This window comes from Phodopus roborovskii, unplaced genomic scaffold (assembly GCF_943737965.1).
Source record: "Phodopus roborovskii unplaced genomic scaffold, PHOROB, whole genome shotgun sequence".
NCBI lineage: Eukaryota > Metazoa > Chordata > Mammalia > Rodentia > Cricetidae > Phodopus > Phodopus roborovskii.
In genome coordinates, this window is record NW_026126410.1 from 2,851,375 (window position 1) to 2,870,237 (window position 18,863).

General features: G+C 40.4%; 1 protein-coding gene across 8 annotated transcripts in view; it reads right to left on the reverse strand.

Annotated features, from left to right (window-relative positions):
- Positions 1-18,863, reverse strand: part of Tenm3 (teneurin transmembrane protein 3) — a 1,243,671-nt gene that overhangs the window by 669,676 nt on the left and 555,132 nt on the right. For all 8 annotated transcript variants that reach the window (XM_051182423.1, XM_051182422.1, XM_051182421.1 and 5 more), the window contains exon 4: positions 16,962-17,041. The gene's annotated coding sequence lies outside the window, so the exon portion shown is untranslated. The remainder of the gene's footprint in view (positions 1-16,961; positions 17,042-18,863) is intronic.

The following is an 18,863-nucleotide window of genomic DNA, read 5'->3' on the forward strand; positions in this document are numbered from 1 at the left end:
GTCTTTTCTGGGATACAAGGGTGCTGAGTTTCTTGGCAGAAATTCTCTAAGGGGATCCCCTTGCTGGTCTTCGAGTCCTTTGCGGTAAAAAGGCCTTCTCATTATGTTAGATGCTATGGCAACCTGTCGGATTACTTAATGAGGGTACTGGGTATGCAGGTGGGGAAAGGGCCATGTGACCAATGAAAGGTCAAAAGAGAAGCGTGAGTCTAGGTAGATAGAACTTTTTTTCTTCCTTCTTTCTGCAACTCTCAATTTCAGTTTCTCTCTTGCCTGGGTCCCCCCAACAACCTCCCTGCTTTCACGTTAAAACACCAGATGCCTCTTGCTCTCATTGGGGGTGTCTGAGGTCCACGCTTTATTCTCCTTCCGGATCCATTTCTCCTCTAAACACTTATCATCTAGTGTGTTGGATAAAGAGAATTCCCAGCAGTCGGTTTTGAAAGGAAAGATAAAGTGCTGAGCATCTGAGCGTTGTCAGCTGCCTGTGTCAGTACCCGAGAAAGCCTCCTGTTGACAATGATAGCGATCACTGGGGCATCGGAGAGTCCTCTATTCTGAACACTCTTCTGAAATCAGCCGTATCTGATTGTTCTTTCAGATCAAACGGAGTAGGAAGACAAAGTAAGCTGGGCATATTCTTTCCCTCTGTACTTTGTTGTTAAAGTGGGGGAAGAATTCCACTAGGACCCCCTAACTCAGTTTTAGATATTACAAACTTTTGTAAGAATTCCTGTTCTCCCCCACACCCCGCTCTTGTTCCCCACGCCCGGCTCTTGTTGCCCACCCTCATGCTCCCACATTCCTCTACTGGCAGGGTCTCGAGTGTATGGATGTTTCCTTTCCACTTTAAGGGTGGTTCTGTGATACTGAGCAGGGATTGTGGATAACACCAAGCAGTCAACAGATAAAAGATATTTGCTGTGTTCAAAGAATGTGCCACACAAGTGTCTGTATTTAGCTCCAAACAGGGTCATTTCTCTGTTCTTCCTTCTCTACCTCTTTCTCCTTTCTAATTTCTTTCTTTTCTGGGCATGGAGCACAGGACTTTACTCTTGAAGTACATGCTCTACTATTGAGATACACCCTTAACACTTCATTCTTATTAGATTGTAAAATAATTTTTTTCCCAAAATTTCCAGTGTTACTCATGAACCCTCTGCCACTGGGGTCTCTTTAACAATGACTTACTCTGTAAAATGAAAAGTATTTCAGTCTGCTCTTCGAATTGGACAGGAAGACCATCATTTAAATTAGACTGACTCCCCTCACTGCCCCAAACGGGAGTCAATTATGTTGCTGGTAACTGAACTTCTGAAGAAAGAAGATGTGGTAAAACGCCTGCCACTGAAAACAGCAAGGAAAATAAGAGTGCAGTTGGCATGCTTCTTAAAATGTATTTCTTGCTGGACACAGGAAGTCGTTTCTCACCAAATTGTAACTACATAATGTACAACATGTGAAAGACATTGCTAAAACACAAATTGGAATTGAGCTGCGTACAGTCACTCTTAGATCTCTCAATCAGTTTTGCATGTTGAGAGGGTTCAACATGCAGAGCTTATAAATTCTTCACTCAGACAGGATTTTGGAGACTTTCACAAAACTCAGTGGGGCCTTAGTAGGGATACTGCCATGTACCACTGAGTTCTTTAATGACAAGTAAACAAGAGAACACCACTCCTAATTTACTTCAGCAGAATTCAATACCATAAGAACACAATTGAAGAATACTGGTTTTCTTTTGTGAAGCCATTTTGTGTGTGTGTGTGTGTGTGTTCTGATTTTTAACTCTTCCTTTAGCCACTGACTTGAAATTGCTTACTAAGTCTGGATTCTTATCCTGCATGTGAGAATGCTATATAATTGATCTGTTCTCTTTCTCCATATATAATATATACATATTTGTTTCAACAATATCAATATATAACGTTGCATATCCCTCATACCGTGCACCTTCCTCTTATGCCTTTTAACCCTTTCTTTTAGTCCCCTTTGTTCCCATAGACAGTGTTACTTCTACTCTCATGTTATTTGTACATAAGTGATTTATGTGTCTATATAAAACATAGGACCCACAAATGAGGGGGAAAATGTGGTACTTTTTTGAGATGAACTTAATTCACTTAAGATTATCTCCATTTGCATCCATTTTCCTTCATGCCATATGACTTCAGTCTCGTGTTTGTGTGTATGACATGTGAGCATTTGTGCTTGCATCTGTGTGTATTAATGAGCATCCATGTGTGTGAGTGTGGAGGGCTGATGCCAACACCTCTTGTCCTCTTCAATTGCTTTGCATTTTATATACTGAGACAGAGTCTCTCTGATGAATTCAGAACTCACTGACTCAGTCTAGCTGGGTGGCTTGGTTCTGGGGATCTCTTGTCTTTCCCTCAGTACTGGGTGCAGACTGTTGCACCCACCCAGCATTATTGTTGATGTTGGGGACATGAATTTTCTTCCTCACACTTACATGGGCAAGTGTTTTTTTATAGCTGAAAAAACTCCACTGTGCATATATATTTCATTTTGATTTTCTTTATCAATTCCTCTCTTGATGGACACATAGATTGCTTCTATGACTCAGTATACTTGCTGGTTTTGCATGTCAACTTGACACAAGCTATTGAGTCATCAGAGGAAGGAGCCTCAGCTAAGGAAATTCTTCTATGAGATCCAGCTGTAAGGCATTTTCTCATTTAGTGATCAACAAGGAAGGGCCCAGCCCATGATGGCTAGTGCTATGCCTAGTCTGCTGATCCTGGGTTCTATAAGAGGGTGGGCTAAACAAGCCATGGGAAGCAAGCCTATGTAAACAGCTCCCCTCCAAGACCTTAGTGTGAGCTCCTGTCTCCAGGGTCCTGCCCTGCTTAAGTTCCTGTTCTGACTTCCTTCAGTGATGAACAGCAACACTGAAGTATATGCCTAATAAATCCTTTCTGCACCGACTTTTTCTTGGTTGTGGTGTTTCATCTAAGTAATAGAAACCCTGACTATGACACTCAGATAATGCGACTAGTGCTGCAGTAGGCTCTAGAGGGCTAGTATAGCTATGACATGTTGATGGAGACCTTCAGGTAAAAATGTGATGCATGTCCCAATTCAGCATTATGACTTGAGTCATGTGTTTCAGCTGTCACCCATGCATCCATAATATTACAATCAACATAGTGGCTACTAGCAACTTACTTTTGAATCCTACAAGCTATCCCAGGGCTGACCCCTTCTTTATTCAGGTGTAAATGGTCAGATATTAGGCATTGTAAAGGAAGGAAAGGATTGAATAGGGATCTTGTAACCTTTTGACACTGTCTGGAAAGTAACCTGCCTCTGTTGGGTGACAAGAGTTTATCCTACTAGCCTACCTTTCTAAGGTTGGTAACTTGAAAAGCCAACAGAAAGAGGCAAGGGGATTTGGAAAGATGGCTCAGAAGTTAAGAGCACTTGCAACTTTTCCAGAGGACCTGAGTTCAGTTTCCAGAACCCACATTGGGCCATTCACAACTACTTGTACTTTCAGCTTTAGGGGATCTGATACCCTCTTGGGCCTCTGAGGGGATCTGCGCACACACACACACACACACTAAACCTTAAAAAAAAAAAAAAAAGAAAAAAAAAAGAAAGAAAGAAAGAGGCAAGGATTTCCATTGTCCCTCTCTAAGGGGACTTCAAAAAATGTCTTCGGCATATATAGTTCTCTCAAGTAAAGAGGTAAATGACTTTATTCTGAGACAGAGTGAGATTCATCACAAAAGAGGAACAGATGGGGTACACAGGAGCTGAAGGAAGTGCAGGTTATTTCTGGTTTGGGACCAGCATGGCAGGTTGGTGATAAGGGAAGTATCTTGGGAACAGGTTTGTAGGTGGGGCTTTCCTGCATCAGAGTTGCACTGGCTGTTCCTTACCCTGGAATGCTTTTCTTCAACCATCACACGTCTCTAATGTTCAGCTTGAGTGGTATCTCTTTACCAATGCTCCCATGATCTCCCCTACTAAGCTGTTATATTCTGTCTAAAAATCTGATTAATTTCTCTACTAACAATACATCACAATTGGTAACCAATCAATGTGTTTGTTTCACATACATCATTGCTCCATTTAACTCCACAAATGACCCTGTGACTTTTTCCACTTCTGTGTTCCAAGTACTTAGCTTATTGCCCAACATCTAGGCAATTATATTGTGAGTTTGTTGATCAAAAGAGTGAATGAATCAGACATACTATGTGATTAAAAAAAAAAAGGGGGAGCAGCCATTAGGGGACGAGAAGAGAAAGGTCCTTGTTAAGGAGAAAGTATGAATCTCCTGTTTTCACTGAAAAATAAAATTGTTTGGCCTGGGGGAGCTGAGGGAAGATGAAAATAAGCAATAAGGATAAGCATGGAAAGGTAAATTAGAAGTGAATGCTGGGCTATGGACTTTCCACTTTTAAGTGATAGTTGCTGAACTGAAGATGGACATTCTTGCTCCTTTATGCTCTCATATCTTCAACTTACAGACATAGATGGAAGGACATATCTTTGTTTTGAGTGTATCTACTGTCAAACCTAATATCCTTTGGAGCTGTGGACTGTCAGGGGACTTGAATCTAAAGTTAAAAGAGTCTCAAGAACCGGCTGAATCCTACTGTGTGAAGGATCATATCAGGCCAAGCCCATCGTCTGAGATCAGTTCAAGCCAACAGACTAAATGCCCCTAGGGTATGCTCAGCCCAGTGGCCAAATACAAAACCAGTCCAAAGCAGATCCCCTGTTCTTAAACAACAGGGGAGATTTGTTTCTGATAGAATTGCCTCCAGTGACCTCCCTACTTGGAGATGTACAAGGCAATCAGGCAGGACTAGGGTATCCAGACTCCCCTTTAAGAGTCCTCTCCATGAGGTGAGCTGCCATGCTAGGATCTGGAGAATACCTAGATGCTTCTGCAGATCCTCCTGGCTGTATCTCTATCCTAGTCTACACAAATCAAAGAAGGCAGCCTGAAGGAACCCTGGATGATTAGTGGATCATCCAATGGTCTTCTAACACCAAGAAACCATATTTCTTGGGGCAAGATGTTTTACAATCAGAATGGGTTTTTAATCATGGTGACAGTTTGGATACAGGTGCATTGATCAGCTATTTATTGTACATCCACTAAGTGCTAAGCATTGTGCTAAAAGAAGTCCAACTCTTCTTGGCTCATGTGAAAAACAAATGAGATAAGGATGGGAAAGTTGTACTGCAACTGCCAGTTTCTGTGTGGATTATTTGAGGTTTGCAGGGGAGTTTGAAAAACTGCCTGAAGTATCCTGGAAGTGTTATTTATTAGTTGGTCATAAAACAGTATTACCAAAGTGCAATAAACATCAGGTGTTTCAGATACAAAATGCAATGGAATACATTCATGTAAAGAGACATCTGAGTTTCAGGATAATTTATAAAACTGGAAAACCAAAGTTTAATTCATGGGCATAAAGGTATTTATTTTGGGGAAATGAGTTTATAGCTCCATATGGAATTTGTTAAAATACACTGCTCCCAATGTCCCCCTGTCTATAAAAGCAGGTCTTTCAGCCCCTACTTTCCATTCACATGCTGACTTGGTAGCCTAGTAGAAGGAAGACTGAGCAGGGCAATGAAGTACAGTGAGAGCCAAAGGAAACCACTGAAGGGTGAGAAGCATGGTTGGTGAGTATGGAAATGAGAAGACAGCTAGATGCTTGTTGCCAATAAATAGACATCAGTAAGTGGTCAGCCTTCAATAGCACAACAGAGCCTGAGAAATGATCCCTCCCAGAGTGAGGTTCAATGTTGGTTTCTGTCTGCAGGTTTCTGAGTGTGCATTCTACGATCTCTCTGTAAGGGAAAGAGGCCAACTAAAGAAACACACCCTGAATGGCGCCAAAGAACACACTTTGGTCTTGCGACCAGAACCAAAGAAATGCACCCTGACCCTGAAACCAGTGCCAAAGAAACACATGTTGCTCCTGGAGTCAGCCAGTGAAAGAAATACATGTAGGCCCTAAAGTTAGAGCCAAAAGACTAAAAAGGACCAGTAAAAGAAACACACTTTGGCCCTGAAACCAGAGCCAAGTCTGACCCTAATCCTGTGCAGAAAAACCAACCAATCCCTGAGAACCAGATCTAGCCAGTCTGAGCTCAGGGATTGAAATCTGAGCAATCCCTGGCTCCCCCAGAAAAACTCCACCCCCTAAAAATCTCTATATAAACCCTGTGTCTGTTCAGCTTGTGGCTGTTTGGCCTGCCTGGCTGTCCTCTGCCACCTTGGCAGAGGGCAGCCACGCTCCTGGATTCTTCCCTTGCAATAAGTCTCTTGAATAAGGTTTGGGTGAGACCTTCATTTGCTGATTTGGTTGGACCAAAGACGCAGAGACCACCCTGAGCAGAGCGGGCCAAGTGAAGTTGTTACACTCTACTCTCTGGGGCACTGGAGCCCAACTGTAACAACTTTGCAGGGAAACCCTCTCCTGCCAGCCTTTCCCTGTAAGCTGCTATGCTTACTGTGACCTGTGATTGACTCAGTATTCTTTGGCTTGGGAGTGCCAGAATCCCTGTCCATCCCATCCAGGCCATCAAAATGCCTACATTCTCTACTTTTATCTCCTTAACCCTATGTTCTTGCTTGTGATGATATGACCAAAACCTAGCTGGGTTTGCAGATGACACAGATGCGGTGTGCCTTTCCCATGCAGACTCTCCCTTTCACTGGTAGCATCAGGAGGGTTTTCCAAATTTTCTTGGTACTGATAACATGCAGGGTGTGTGGGTCTTTGTTTTGGTGAGTCGGTCTGGGTACCATAAAGCCTTTAGCGGCATCTTCAGCCTCTACTTGCTATCTTCAGATACCACTTCTCTCAGAGGTGTGGCAAGGGAAAAGGAATCCTGCTATTACCAAATGTCCCCTAAGTGGCAGTACTGTCCCTCTGGATAACTTTAACCTGAGTGACATTTCAAACTCATCCTTTAGCCGACCTTTCATGCTTTATGCCTAACACAACTTTCTGATGAGAGAACTATATTGTCATTAATGATCATAAGTATTTAAAATCTTAGACAGGAATGTTGGCACATGACCCTAATTCCAGTACTTGGGAGGCAGAGGCAGACAGATCTCTGAGTTCAAAGTCAGCCTGGTCTACAGAGTGAGTGAAAGAATAGCCAGGGCTACACAGAGAAACCCTTTCTGGAAAAAGTCAAATTAAAAACAAAGTATTGAAAGTCTCTAATTTGGAAGCATCTAATTACATGATTCATGGAGGTATTTTGTTTGTTTGTTTGGTTGTTTTTTGTTGTTGTTGTTGTTAATCATGAATTACATGCCCAGAGAATATCACATTTCCTTCATAGAAATATTAGTGCAGGAATTTGCTAAGTGAATAAATGATACGTCTTAGGCAAAGGAAAATATTCTACTTGCTTTTATCTCAGTCATATCGAGTTGTCTTTCTATCAATGATGAGTGTATACCAAGAACAGCATGACCTATGTAGTTAACAGAGTCCTGGGCCAGGACATTGCTCTAGCAGATAGACTCTCTCATACCTCTAGTTGATCTCTGGAGACCATTTGAACCCCTCCCCCTGATAGTAGCCTGAAATAGAGAATTTTCTTTAAGCAGTCCTCCAGGAGTCTTTGCAATAAGAAGTTATGGGGACCTAGGCTGAATCACAAATTGCTTCATTAGATGTGTTTTGTTTTGTACTCTTCTCTTATCACACTGAGCACTCTTTGTGAGGCACACATATGCCTGCTTCAGCTTATATAATCTTTAAAGCACCTATAACAAGCCCATATGTATTGAATAAATATACATTAATAAGTGCTCCTGCCTGATGGGAGATGTCATTCTGTAAACATGTTTCTCATACTGGTAATGAATAAAGCACTGTTGGCCAATAGGAAAGGAAGATAGGAGGGACTAGGAGACAAGGAGGAAAAGGAAGGAGTAAGGAGGAGTCAAGATGGAAGACGGAGAGAGTAGAACACCGGCAGCATCTCTCTCCGGTAAGATAAGACCACGTAGAGATTAATAGAAATGGGTTAATAATTAAGACAGAGCTAGCCGTAAGAAACTAGTACCTGGCCAACAGCATTATATCATATACTGGGGCTGGTGCGACGGCGGGACCAGACCGGCGGCGGAGAGGAAAAACCTTACTCTTACACCTGCCTTCAGGTCTCAGCCTCTCCTTCACACCATTCCCCCTTCCACCCCCCCAAAAAAACACAGGTTGTACAAAAGCTGCAATTTCTATGTATGAGTTAACATTGTAAGGCTGAGAGACCCAGTGCCAAAGTCCTTGGCCCTTGATCAACATCATGATACTCCTCAAGGATAGTGCTGTATAATCACAGATCTCACATATATTAAAGATAAACATTATTTAAGCCATCTCCAGGGCATGATGATCTATTACTGCTACTCAAATCCTTCCTAGAGTTTCCCTTTCCTCTTAAGTAGTAATCAGATCTCTGGTGGAGTACCACTTTGCCTTGATTTCAGAGCTTGCCATTTAATGTAATTGTGGTCTTAAAAATCTATAAAGAGCAGGAAAATGGTTCAAGTCAGTGAAAGACATTCTCTTGACTGCTTTGCAGAATGAACTTCCCAGCTGACTCTAACTGGTGGTGTTTGAATGGGCGGATAGGACCCAGGAGGTGACAGTAGGTTCCTGGCTACTCTGAAGAGAAGAATGGCTGGAGTACTTTCTCCGCCCACCTCCCACTGTCCCTTTCCAGGCTATAGGAAAGGAACTCTTCAAACTGGCTATCAACTGCACTAAGACGGGTCTTGAGGTCAAAATCTGACACAGAAGAGGGAGTTCTGATCCCAGGTTTTCTTTGCACACCTCATTCTTTGGATGGCGGCCTATTGCACTCTGTATAAATCTCCTCTAAGATCATGCTCCCACCAAAGACCTTTTGTTCATGAAGTGTGTCAATGGTAAGTAATTGAACAGAGAGAAAGGGTGGTGGGTAGATCTATAGCCAGACATATAAATAGACACACACAGGATCCACCACACAAATTGCCACTCTCTTCTTGAGCAACTCTGAGAAGTGCCAACTGTTGGCTGACTCCCCCATGCTATGTAGGTCAGGATGATATGAGAACCCACACTATAAAAAATGACAACAAAATGTCCCCTTAGTCGGTCCTAAGGAGTTATATAAAGCTCCCTTAATTGACCACATCAGAGGAGATTTTGAACTTCTTGCATGAAAACAACTTGGCATTCCTGGTGATCACACCATTTACAACAAGGGTTTACTCTGAGTGTTCCGGAATAATAGGGACAGTATTTTTAAATAAATGTGTTGCAACACGCAGGCAGTGTTTTCAAAAGCCTCATCTGCTCCCCTTTTAGAAAGGTGGGTTGCTGCTCTGCTGGAGAAGGGAGATTGGCTCCTGGGAATATATTTTTTTTTTCAATAAACAGTGTTGGAGAGGGACTTTTTTGGCACTTGAATGATATATGTATAAAAAGAAAAAGTTGCCTTTATAGAAGTACAAAAAATATCTTTTGCTCTGAATGTGCTATTCAGTTGAAGTTGCCTTTGTTAATTCAATGGGGCTTTGTTATGTTCACAAATTGAATTTTTTGGAAACCTGACTCTTCTAAAACTTGCTATGGTGGAACCATTTATCATTATTAGCCTCATCTAGATGCTACAAAGCAGCAAGGGGCATCCTCTGGTGATAATTCTGGGTTGGGTAAAGTAAACATCACAGAGTCTATAAAGCAAGGAAATAGCTTTCTCAGGGGAACGAGGAAGAAGGAAGAAAGAAATAAAAATGTATTGGAAGCTATGAAGCCAATCTTTTCCTCTGATAGCAATTAAAATTATTTATTACCACAGAAGCATCCTTTTTCTGGCTAATCATATTCCATTATACTTGAGTATTTATCTTCATTTGAAACATGGAATACCTAACATTGTATAACATAGAGGTTAGATAAACTTTGGGAAATGTATGAAAATTTAAAAAAAAATGGATTTCCATATGAAAGACTATTAGTAATGATAGAAGATGCTGATGAAGTTTATTTAGGTATTATCTGTGTGGTAATTACACTGTCTCATAGAATACTCCTTGGAGCTACTTCTTGGAGCAGACCAGGATACATAGGTCATGGAGTTCATTTGCTGTGATATTTCTTATGTGACTGGGTTCACAAAGCAATAAGTAAGTCAGCTCTAGAGAACTATGTCATAAAAATAGCTTCACAATAAAGAATTGCAAGCAAGACATCTCAATTTACATGTACATCTAATCACACATGATCAGATGGACAGGGGGGAGTGTGAATACAGTATTGAAATCCAATATAGTCAAGGTCAAAGCATGCACACTCACTGCCTCCTCACAAGGTTAAGAGTGACACTCGATATTAGAAGTCATTTCTTTGCTATTAGAAAGATTACTGTCCAGTATGTTATTTTCCATGTATTTTTTTGCAGATATTGATGAATCTCTTCCTACATGCTAGCCATGTAGTATTGTAGTGTGTTTTATATGTAGTAGGGAAGAATCAGGGAAAAGAACAGCAATAGTCTTTTTAGTGCTAGAGTTCTTTGATGCTAGACATGGGCACTTAGCTTTCTTGCTATCCATTTTAGCCTGCTTATTTACTAAGTTTTCTTACTTCTGGTATTTTCCCTGTAGCAGACCTGTTTATTCAGAACCTAACAAGAAAGATGACTTTGTATGAAGACAAACAATTGGCTACATTTCTTGGATGTAAAACTTTTTAATCTTTATTGTACTTTGCTCAACTGTCTCATTGCATTGTGGTCAGAGATAGAACTGGCTTGTTTGAGTTCTGCCCCCTCCATTAAAAAAGTCACTAGCATTGGATGTTCTCATCTTGTCTCCCACTCACCAAATTCAGGGTTTCATCATTTCTTAGTTATTGAGATATGGTAGAAGATAAGACCATGGCTAATATCTGCACTGAATCTGAAAAGTCTAAAGAAAGGGAGTTCAAAATAGAGTCCTGCTAGAACATGGCGTTCTTGGAAAAGGATTGTCCCAAATGAAATAGTGTATGTCATGCACTGCCTTCCTCACTTTGAACTGATACATAGGTACCTTAGAATAGTGACCAAACTGTGTGTTCATGAAATAGATCTAGAGAGATATATCATTCCCATTTTACAGATTAAGGAACCAAGAGAGGTAAATTAATTAAGATGGACAGTAGTTGGAATTAGGCAGTGAAGGGATAGGAATGCAAAACTATTTTTACTTATTTATTAGAAAACCAAAAGCAAAAAGGATGCCTGTCCATCTAATCTTTGGAGAAGTATTTTCTCCAACTCCTACGTTTGCTTGTCTTGCTTAGCCTCTGTCCTGACTTTTCTCTGGAGATGGCATATTGAGAAGTTGTTTCTTAGTTGGCCATGTGCTGTCAAATTTGAGCATTTTGGTCTCCAGAAGCAAAGGTTTAGAGTCATCTTGTACTATAAATGGCATTAGTCTACAGTGGTGGTGTCTCTTGCCACAGCACAGAGAATATGTGATTTGGAGAATTTGGTGGCAGAAGACACTGGGACAAGAGCATAGCATGTGGAGGGTAGGTCATATGTTAGTATTTATAGCTACCCCAAGGTATTCTGCAAAGATCTTGATTTCCACATCTGCAAATTCACCTCTCTGGGCATTCAAACTGAGTATCAGGCCACGCACCTATGCCAAAAGCTATTCATCATGCCATCTTACAGAATTGTTCCCCTCTAACACTAAGGAAAATTACATTCACACTATCAAGGGCTGTGAGTATCTTTAGACTAATTCATACCTGGCACTAGATAAAACTGGAAAACAAACAAACAAACAAAAACTTCCTAGTGGTGCTTTGTAACATGCTTAGAGTTTGCAAATAGCTCTACAGATTAACTAGGTATTTCTTTCTTTTTTTTTTTCCACTCTCCCCCATGTCTTGGTTACTTGGAGAAAAACACTTAATGCCCAGGATGGCAGTGACCAGGGCTACACAGAGAGTGTTGGCTTTCTAGTTGCTTCCTGTAACTGTTCTGTTAGACTCCCAAGATTCACTTAATTTGAGATTTTTTAAAATATTTATTTATTTATTTTTATTTTATATAATCAAGTCCATTTAAATGAAACAAACATTTATAGACAATATTTGGGAATTTGGACGTCATTCTTTCCAAACTACTTCCTGCTAAGGGGCGCTGTCATGGGGGATTCTACGAAGATGCAGAAATCCTGGCTGTAGTCTGTAAGGCTGCTTTGTCCAGCTGTTTTGAATGTAGGATCACCTGGTACTCTGTTTCAGGTGGTCTGGCTTGATCAAACCACATTTTAACTAGGTATTTCTATCTTTGAGACAATTTACCCCTAAATCTATTTTATTCACCTTATAACTTCCCATAGCGAAATTGCTATTCAAATTTAATTGACTATTTAAAAATATCCAGTGACCTAAGCATGTATACTAATTTTTCAGACATGCATGCTATTATGTGCAGTTGCATGGGGAGAAAGTTGTGAGGGTTCAGACATATAACAAGCTTGGGTATCATTCCTCAGGTGTCATTCACCATCTTCATGATGGGCTTTCAAGAACCTGGAACCTGCCAAATAGGTTGACAACTGAGCCCCAAGATGCAGCTTCACTCTGTTCCCCAGCACTAACAGGTACATGTCACTGCATCCAGATAGATTTTTACATAGATTTTGAAAATCAGGCTCAAGTCTTTCATGCTTTCAAGGCAAGCATTTTAGTAACTGAACTACCTCCTTGATTGTGGATATATATATATATATATATATATATATATATATATATATATATATGTGTGTGTGTGTGTGTGTGTGTGTTTGTGTGTGTGTGTATGTGTGTGCATGTGTGTCTATTATATATTATGTTATATGTAATATGATATGTGATATATAATATATATATATTTAAATTTTTTTCTTTTATCCCTGTTCTGCCATAAGTTAAGTATTTTAGTAAAAAACAAACTGCTTACATCCTTAATTTTGGCAATGGAGGCCAAATGCCACTGTGGCTAGATAGAAGACAGGAGGAGAGGTCATACTGGGAGTTTGATGCAAACAGAGTTTGATGCATACAGAAATGGCCAAACATGAACACTATCTTGGATTCAGGCCCCTTGAGACTCTCTGACTTCAAATCAGAAGCTTCTCAAAACTGCAGCTTGCTGAAAAATTACCATAGTATCTCACAAATTTGAAACTTTTCCTTTGCTCCAAATGCTGTGTCTGCAAAACTCAGAAACATCCAGATGAGGGGTAAGATCCGCAGTCAGCCATTCTGAGTTTTGTTCTATACAACAACAAACACTGAAGTACTTATACTCATCAGAATGGCTTACAATGTTTTCTGACATTGTTAATTTATGCTGTTTCTTCCATCTCATCCAATTTTCTGATTATTTACCAACTAGTGATATAATGAGCTCATCATCCCTGGGGTGGGAGGAAAGAGGGAGGAAGGAGGAAGAAGGTGGGAACAAGCAGCTTGAGCTTTGGGTGGGCATTTTGTATATCCTTTTTCTTTTGGTCAACACAGTAGGAAAAACAAAGGCCAAGGGTTTGTACCCAAGCCAATGGTTTCGAAGTGCTATGTTTAAGTTTTATAAAGATATGGAAAAAGGTAGCACTTACTGACTGAAAAGGATGCCTTGACTAATCTGTGACTTTCAATAGTTTATGGTGTCCTTTTTAACCCATTTATGAAAGAGTCGTCATCATATTATTTTTTTTTTTTAATTTTCCCACTGACTCAACAAGAGCAAACCTTATGACATGGAAATTGTGTGATCATTCAGTTGGCTGGTGTTGCTTTTGTCAAACAACATTCTCTAGTTTTTAAATTTAGGAAATGTTTCTGAGTATTATTTGCTAGATTTTGTTTGCTTGTTTAGCAGTGTTTTAAAGAGTTCAGGTTGACACCAGGCTCTCCCCAAACTCCTGATTCTCCTGTCTCTTCCTGCAAGGTGCTGGGATCATGAACAAGAGTCATCATACCTAGCTTGTTTATGAAAACCGGTTAGATTTAATTAAGTTATCTAAGTATCCATACAAAGGTGTAGTGTACATGACCATGAAATTGAGCTGTTTTGTTTAAAACATGGATTTTAAAAACATTTTTCTCAACTGGGTGGTGGTGGCACACACCTTTAATCCCAGGACTTGGAAGGCAGAGGCAGGCAGATCTCTGAGTTTGAGGACAGCCTGGTCTACAGAGTTAGTTCCAGGACAGCCAGAGCTACACAGAAAAACCCTGTCTTGAAAAACTATATAGCATATAATATATAATACATACAACTATTATTCCCACTGGTCTAAATCAAAACAGGTGAATCCAGTAAGTCTCCCTAACAGAAAGCCTCATTTATAAAACGGAGTCTTTTACAGTTTCTCTCTTTTAGTGTTTTGCTTGTTGCTTCTGTGTGTGTGTGTGTGTGTGTGTGTGTGTGTGTGTGTGTGTGTGTGTGTGTGTATTTGTGCTTCTCCTAGTCTGGACAATGCATTTTGGTCCTGCCTGATATGGAGAGAGTTTGGAGATCTGTGGATAGGACCTCTGTCTCCTCATCAGAATATATGTTTATGAGATCTTATAGGCAGCAGGTGACCTACAATATAGCATGTGAAGTGTTCTCCTTCATTGCGCATCTCAGAGGAACACTAAGCCATTCAAGTTTATTTATTAGCTACGACAGACCAAATGCTTGTCCTAGAGAACCTCCCAGTATAGGGAGAGTTGTTTCCATGAATAGACAAGAGAATGATTTCAAGAGAGGGTACTTAAAAGACAAAGGGAGATTGACATGTTTTATTAGAGTGGCATTCAAGGAAAGTGTTTTCTAAGGTGAGATGCTGGGGACACCAGGGACTTGGAGGAGTTTCACCAGCAGCAGAGAACTGAGAACCCAGTATTGTGATTGCAGGGAAGTTTAAACTGTATCTTTCTAACAGAAAACATACATATGCTCACATTCCAGCCTATAAATGTCTAACTCCTGCCAGTAATAAGAGAAGCCATTCACCTACTTCCTGGAATTCTCCAGGAATAATAATTTATCATTTACTATGATAACTTATTCTAAAAATGTCATTTACTTGGTGTCTGTTATAAAGCTCTATAGACAGGTCTTTAACAGAGTGTGATTTGTCACAATTCATATGTGAATGAAAAGGCAAGTCAGGAGGGAGATTTAAGAGAAAAAATTCAGCAAAGCAAATTGGACACATTGTTCCTTATGCTATATCCAGGTAAACATTGTATGCACATTTCTTGGGCCATTGTTTCATATGTGGTATGTAAAAGGTGGTGCTAAATCTCTTTGCAAGGATCTTACAAGAATAGTTATTGAGAAAATATATGGCAGTAAATTATTAAAATCTACCTTCTATTAACTGCTTTCATGTTAATAGAGAAACAAAATAAAACAAAGACCTCCCTATTATCTGAACTGAGGTCCAAGAAGGAGAGATACCCCTTTTGCAGGAGACAGCACACAGCCCATAGGTTTGATTAATTACCCACCAAGCATACAAGAATGTATGTGTGGGCACACAAGAGCACTTATTAAAAGGCTCGCTTATCACTTTTTCCAAGACACCCTTAGGGAAAAAGTAAAAATCGTTCTCTGGGAAGGATATTAAAAAGAAACAACAGTAGGCACTGGTATTTTATGTAAGAAACAAATCATAATTTTATTATGAAAAGATTAAAAAACAAAACTATTCTGTCCTCTTTCACAGGAGGAAATGCAGAAGAATTCTTTTTTACAGGTACTGAATTTATGTCAATTTACACATTTAAAAAGGGGGGTAGGGGCTCTCTTGTTTTGGGTACAAAGTTAATTTAAATCTAGTATCCGGGATACCAAATAATACCACTGACAAAACCACATTGTCTATAGCCACAGAGTTTTAAGCTCTATTCCTGACTTCTAAACCTCTGTAATGATTTCTACATTAAGTGATATAATATACTCGAATTAATAATAAAGAAAAAAGAACTGTGCGGAGAACTTATTTTTTCCCATATGAAATCTTACTGTTCCTGTGTACTGGTGTTTTGCACTGAGTCCATAATTTAGAAAACCCTCTGCTTCCTGGGAACTTAATGCTGCGTCGTATTAAAAGAAGAAACTGTCAATTGGGATTTCACAAGGAAACTCCGAACTCAACTCATTAAGCCCAGTGAGCAGGGACTTTGGAATGATTTGCTCCAGGGACCTGGATCTCCTAAAAACACTGTTCTGTTGTGCCTACGTTCTCAGTACAACACTTGTCAGCTTTCCTGTTGTAAATTCTTTTGTAGCATCTTGGTAGAAGACACTTCCCATTTTGTGGAAACCCTTCAGAATGCGATTTTCAATGAATCCGTTCACAAGGTTCAAAAGCTTTAAATTACTAGACCGCGGTTACCATTGAGAAAACGCACTGAGCAATATCAAGGAGAGGGGGAAAACATAACCAGGTACAAGTTGAATTTTCTAAGGTCGCCGTGTAAGTGCTTTTCAGAAAGGATTAAGACTTTCCCGTGAACAAGATAGCTTCCAAACAACTCACTTCCAAGAGTGGGAAACACACACACTCGCAGTCCGTTATACTTGGCCTACTTTATGCTGGTAGCGGATTTGCGCTGAGAGTCTGTATTTTAGAATATCCTCCTTCATTTAATCTTCCACGAATAAAAAACCAAAGTATGTAGAAGCATGAAGAATCACCCCCCCCCCACCCGTGGGATCAAAACACCAGCGCAAATCCGACCAATGGCGCTTCTTACAGAATTCTTGACATAAACAATGTGGAGTGTTGAGAATCAGGCTCAGAGGCGGAGAAACAGTAGCAACTTGGCCAAAGTTGCTTTGTTACCACAAACTGATTGTGGTCCATAGGAAGCCTCCCAGCTGGAGACACCTTGGTCCCCAAGCCCACTTACCTTCTCTTCTACAAAGAGGTCTTCAGCTCCTTTGCCTTCGCTGAAATTCCAAATCTCTTTGTCTTAGAGAAGCCTTAGATCTGCAATAGAAAACACCAAAAGATGTAAAGTGGATCAGTGGGTTATTGATATTCTATGCGGAAACGTAAGATTCGAACTCCTCAAAAGTAAAAGCTGAATTCTGACAAAGTCTATCGCTGGGTTCTAACAATGAAACAGGAAAAACTGATTAGTAGTTATTAAAACAAACAAGCAAACAAAATCATAACTGTCAGCAAGGGCCTATAATCCCAGCTAGTTGGGAGATAGAGGCAGGAAGATAAATTCAAGGCCAGGCTGGGCTACAGAGTGAATTCAAGGTCTCTCCGGGCAACCCAGGGAGAACATATTTAAACATTAATGGTTAAAAGAGAACTGAGGATCCAGCTGAGTAGTAAAATACATGCCTAGCATGTTCATGAGGGCCTGGGGTTAGTCTCTAGGGCAGAGAGAGAGAGAGAGAGAGAGAGAGAGAGAGAGAGAGAGAGAGAGAGAGAGAGAGAGAGAGAGAAAGAGAGAGAGAGAGCGCTACTAGCAGTGTGCTAAGTGAAGCTTGATTCCATAAACCCACAACTGCAGTCGCTTGACATTTTCCCTACAGTTTCAAAGGAAGAATTTTGCATGATTTATTTACCTTTAAAAAAAGGGAGGTGTTGTAGGATTTACCTAAGACATGTGACCTTCCATCTTGTTTAAAATCTTTCCTCCTCTCATCCCTAATTCCAGTTACATAGGACCAGGATGTGGGTTAGACCAAGAGCGGGGACACCTCAGATTACATTTGTGTTCCCAGGAGCCAGGAATATATTCGTGACAGCATGAACTTCAAGTATTGGGTTTTAGCAAGGTCAGTGAAAAATGAATTGCAGGTGCTGTTTAGTTTTGCATGACATTTAATCATTTTAAACTTTAATCACACTTTAACTGTTGGGGAATATTATTTTCAGGTGTGTGACTTTTGTTTATGCAGCATTTGTTTAACTCTATGAAGCTGTGTTACTGTGCCTGTCTAAAACACCTGGTGGTCCTAATAAAGAGCTGAGCGGCCAATAGCAAAGCAGGAGCAAGGGCAGGTGGGACTGACAGATAGAGAGAATAAATAGAAAGAGAAATGAGGAAGAAATGAGAGAACAGTGGGAGGAGGAAGACTGACCAGCCCCCCAGTTAGCCATGGAGTAAAAAGGTTACATAAGATATATAGAAGTAAGAAAGATAGATGCCCAGGAGGAAAAGGTAGATGGGTTGGGTTAATTTAGAATGAAAAGAAAAATGCTGGCTAGAAACAAGGTAAGTTAAGGCTGGGCACTCATTTAAGAATAAGCCACCATGTGTGATTTACTTGGGAGCTGAATGGTGGCTCCCCCACAAAAGCTAAAAGAACAAAAACATTTCACACAATCAAACCAATTCCCCCTGGAGCTGTTTTCCATATATCAAATATTGAATCAAAATCTTTGTGTTCCTTTTGTTTCCTTCTGTCACCAAATGCTAAGGACCAACTAAGCAGACATCATCAACAAACAAACAAACAAAAAATGTGGAGGACTAAGGAGTCACAAAGGCAAGTCAGAGGCTGTTCTTACTCTCACCAGGGAAGCTTCTTTATGAAGAAGATGGTTTTAATACAAAGACCCAAAGTGCAGAGAACTTTGAGGTGCTTATCACTAACTGGGGATACTTATATCACATAGGAACAGGGAGGAAGGATTGTAAAACCCATTGGAGAGACTGATACAAAGCAATCCTTCCAGACATGATAGGGCCATTGCAAGGTTGCTTGCACAGCCATGGTTGCTTGCACAAGAGCAAGATCTGCATAAAGACCACATCCTTCAGCATCCTACTCTGGCAGGTGGGGATTAT